At 33.9% G+C, this 4,416-nt stretch overlaps 1 long non-coding RNA gene across 1 annotated transcript; it reads left to right on the top strand.

Annotated features, from left to right (window-relative positions):
* The first annotated feature begins 448 nt into the window (after positions 1 to 448).
* Positions 449 to 3,676, top strand: LOC113341481. The gene is made up of 8 exons (XR_003355948.1): positions 449 to 1,056; positions 1,176 to 1,266; positions 1,381 to 1,446; positions 1,608 to 1,716; positions 1,830 to 1,965; positions 2,076 to 2,164; positions 2,285 to 2,758; positions 3,542 to 3,676. It is a non-coding gene; the product is annotated as an uncharacterized LOC113341481 (long non-coding RNA).
* Positions 3,677 to 4,416: the final 740 nt, after the last annotated feature.

The raw sequence follows: 4,416 nt of genomic DNA, 5'->3' as shown, positions 1-4,416 counted from the left end.
CACATAAATGTCATTCAAAGTCTTAAAAATTGGTAAGTATGGAAAGTCTTGAAATTTTCTTGTTTATAACGAGTAACACAAACTTTGAACGAGATTTTAGAAGTATATAACGAGTAACATAAACTTACAAGGAGTTTTCTAAAGTATACAACCAGTAATCACTACACTTTTTTTTCGGATTAGCAACAAAACTTTGCAACATCTTTTAAGCAGTTGCGAATTCGCAACAAATTCAGCAACGGCTTGAAAATTCGCAACAGCTTTCTATAGTTGCTAAAGTTTTTTCCGTGTTGCAATTTGCAACTGCTGACCATACCACATGTGCTTCCCAACCGCGTGCAAGGTAACACCTGAATTGCAGGTGTGCGAACCAACCGTGTTCATGGTAACACCTTAAAACCCTAGATTTTATCAATCTATCACATTCTATCTATTCCAGAAACAACTCACTCCTTCTCCTCCTCTCCCCCTACTCGTGCTCCTGAGATATTTTAATTTCTTCTTTTTACTATCTCACGATTTAATCTCTCTGTATACGTGAATCATAATTTTATCAGGTTCTTCTTCCTCTTCTGCTTCAACTAGATCCATCAACAACATCAATTCTTGAACATATATTCTGAATCGATGAAGAAGATTCGATGAAGATCATCAACAACATAAAACGAAGATTCATCAACAAAAAATGAATCGAAATATGGCTATAATCTCTCCTTGTTGTTTTATTAGTTTAATAGATTAACTTCTCCGTCTTAAATTGAAATTTCAGAAAAATAATATTTTCTATGTTGGTAACCTAACTGCTTTTGTTTCATCTTGTCTCTCTTTTCTCATTTATGATAAGAGTTGATATCTACATTAATCTCATTTTGATCTTCTTTTGAGATAAAATTTCCGAAAATTTACCAAAAATAATTCTAGGGTTCATGATTGAGTTTTTTTTATTTTAGAGTTTGCATCCATTGAAACTTGATTTTTGGCTTGTTAATTTTGTGTGTTTTTTGTCCTCAGCTGAATGGGATTTTTGCTTGGTTGGATACTGGTGCTTGAGTTGTAGTAAATTTATCTCCTTAAATTAGTTCACCTAATCTTCATCTTAATTGTTAAACTTTACTGTTTTGAACTCTATATTATATGTGACTCTCTTCATTTGGTTTCTAACAAAATTAGATCAGTGATGGATTTGTTGCAGAGACCCATCAAGTTAAATTAGAGATTTGTTGACTGTGGGGAAGTGCTTGTGCTCTTGAACTATTAGCTGTTAAGGTAACAATATTAGTTCTTTCCAAGTAACATACAATTTGTCCTTGTTGTTAACTCTGTGACCATTTTTCAATTCTCAGTTCATCATTGTGATTAGTATCATCTCGACTCTTGCAGATAAGTCGAATATCGTGCTCAGGGGTGTGTTGTATCTGACAGACACGGGTCTCATAGCAAAGGAAAGTGAGTGTTTAGTTTCAAAACTCCTTTAGTTTTGGTCCTTAAGATGTTACTCTTTACAGATCTATTTTGAAGACTTTCTTCTTGGAAGTATTGAGCCTTTTAAAATACTTCAGTGGAGTATTCATTCCTTGTATATATAAAACTTTTGTAGGTATGTACAGATTTTATTGCATTATTGCAAAAATAGTTGAATCTGAATGCTATTTTGGATTCCAAGGGTTACTTACTTGATGAAGATGGATTCAATTATATGAAAGTGGCACTTGTGAGGTATATCAAAGCTTAACAAAGTAGTTTGAGGTTTGTTTCGGCAGCGAACATATTGCATCTCTTAGTTTTCATTCTCACTTTAAGTTTACCTTGTAAGTTATCTTAATCTGCAGAGATTATCAAGACTTATACTCATCAAAGTACTACGAGGATATGCAACACATTGGAATGCAAGCTGTGATCTTGCATTCCCCTGCACATGTGATGTTATAAATTTTGTCAGCTCAGGTCGTCGTATATTGGTAGAAGGTAAACAAATATTTTAGTGGAACTGTCACAATGGGTACGAAGATAGTTTTGTTTCTTACTTTTTTGGTATTTGTATCTCTCATGATTGTGCATTATGATTTGGTTTACAGTCTCAGCTATGACTTGTACTCAAGCAGTTGATGTACTGAGGAAAGCTAATGTTCTTATTGCTCCAACAAAAGCTGCTTGTACTGGATGGGTATGGTAACTATCCCATGAGATTTTGTCTTTGATTTATATAACTTTGATGTACTAGCATGCGATGAGAAATATAGTCGACTACTTTCTTTACAATTGGTATTGTATGTGTTGATCCTAGGGATGTTGTATATGGTTAGAAATTCAATGCATTGCCTGGAAAGCTGACAACATAGGAGACTTCGGCAGCCACTGTTATGTTTGATGAGATAGTATTAAACCGATATGGACATGTATTATGTATGTGAATGTGTCAAATCAATATTTGAGTATGCTAAATTTATACAAAAATTTTCTTTTGAATTACTGGTTGCCATATATACATAGTCGTGAATTGAGGTGCTAAATCTGTGGGTTTTTTTTCTTCTACATGGATTACAATGCCGAGATCTGGAGGTCTATTAGTGCACAGACCTGAGCAAGTTGATTCATTGTAGCATTCTCTACGAATAGAAATACAATTGTAAAACAGAAGATGCCGAAAAATGGCAACTTGTCTTGCTGATAAAGCAATTGTGTGTGAATGGAGATCATCTGTTGAGTACTGCAAATTCTCCTCAGTGTCTGTAGTCAGGAATGAGCCTTTTTTATATCTGTAAGTGAGTTTTAGCTAATCAATTCACCTTGGACGTTTCTTCAGTTTGATTTGACCTTGTCATCATGTTTTTGGTTTATATCCCATAAAAATTTTCTCAGTACCTTCAATTTAGAGAAGTATAACCACAATGAAAGAACTTGATGTTCTAAATTGAAAAAGAAACAAAAGAAGGTGATTACCTGTGTACAGCCATTAGCAACACTGGATGCATTTTTATGATTCTTCCCATGTGTAGTTTGTTTGTTTTCTCTCCTTTTCTTCGAACCAAGATAGAAAATGCTTCATCTGAGCGCACACAGGGCAAAAAATCATCCATCGTTTAGGACTTTGTAGATATGAGCTGCAACTTTTTGATTATTATGCCATTTACAGTACACATAGGTTCACAATGTATACATGATGACTAAGTTTCAATTGTCTTAAATGCATAATTCATGGATCTGTTTTTCTCAAAAATTTCACTGATGTCGCTTGCTAACTGTTGTGCTGAACACCTCAATCCTCATACTATTACTTGCGAGTATATTATGTGCATCCTGTATGTACATCTAAGTTATTTTTCTTGTGTTTTCTGATCTTGAATATGCAATTTTGCATTACTGAGAATACTGTAAGTTAATTGTTATTTTTATATTAACATTTGTGGAAGTTAGTTGGTTTCAAACGAATGGAGTTGTTAAGCCCTACTGTGGTGTTCAATTTTATGTTTGTTTTCACTTTTCCTTGCAAGTTCTATTACTAACTGCAATTTTTAAAGTGTACATGCTTGCGTTTTTACAGGTCGAAGCAAATTCTTCGAGGGATTTGAGTTTTTCTGTCATATGTACAAAAATTATTTATTGAGTAAACCCCCGTAAATTAAAGTTGATACCAGGGTTGTTAAGAACACTGAGAGTCTGAGACTAAGATTCAACTTTTTTCCAATTTTTATGTGATTCAATATTAATAATTATCATGCAATTCATACATTCAATTGATTCTTAAATATTGCCAATAGTAGATTTTTAAAATACTAGTTGTGATCTCAAGCATGGAACATCAAGAGCCCTAATCTAAGCATGCACCCTCAAGTGAAAACACAACGAGTTAACAAAAACCTTTATTTCAATTTTGATTCAATGCAAATAATCATTAAAAGAATTGCAGAAATTAATTAAATAGATATTACCACATATTTGTTGGGAAAATAGCTTCCTCAGCAAAGGGGTTTAGCTCCTCGTATTAATCACTTGCTAAAATTGGGTGTTCACAGCTCAAAAGTTGATTAAAAGGGAGAATAAGTATAAAGCAGCAAGTGTGTAACAAATATGGCTGTTACAGAACCTAATGTTACGGAAAAACCCTAACAGATATTTTTGTTGGGAAGTCGTTACTGATTTGAAAGAAAAGGTGACGGTTTTTGGTCGTCTTCTTCCTCGTTCTGCTGGTGATGAAGAACTTCTCTGCAATTTTGATTTTTCGGCTCTGTGTACTTCCAAAATCTACCCTAGGTCTCGATTCAACCCTTATGATTCCCAGGACCTCTCTTTATATGCACAATCCCAATAAATCCCGAGAATATCTTGCCTTTACCTTGGTTTATTTTCTTTTCTCCCACGTCTTGGAAATATCTCCTAAATCTTCTTTACGCGTCTCAGTCCTGTTTAAACTTTCCA

Source organism: Papaver somniferum, unplaced genomic scaffold (genome assembly GCF_003573695.1).
Source record: "Papaver somniferum cultivar HN1 unplaced genomic scaffold, ASM357369v1 unplaced-scaffold_29, whole genome shotgun sequence".
Taxonomy (NCBI): Eukaryota; Viridiplantae; Streptophyta; class Magnoliopsida; order Ranunculales; family Papaveraceae; genus Papaver; species Papaver somniferum.
This window is presented reverse-complemented; position numbering and strand designations above follow the sequence as displayed.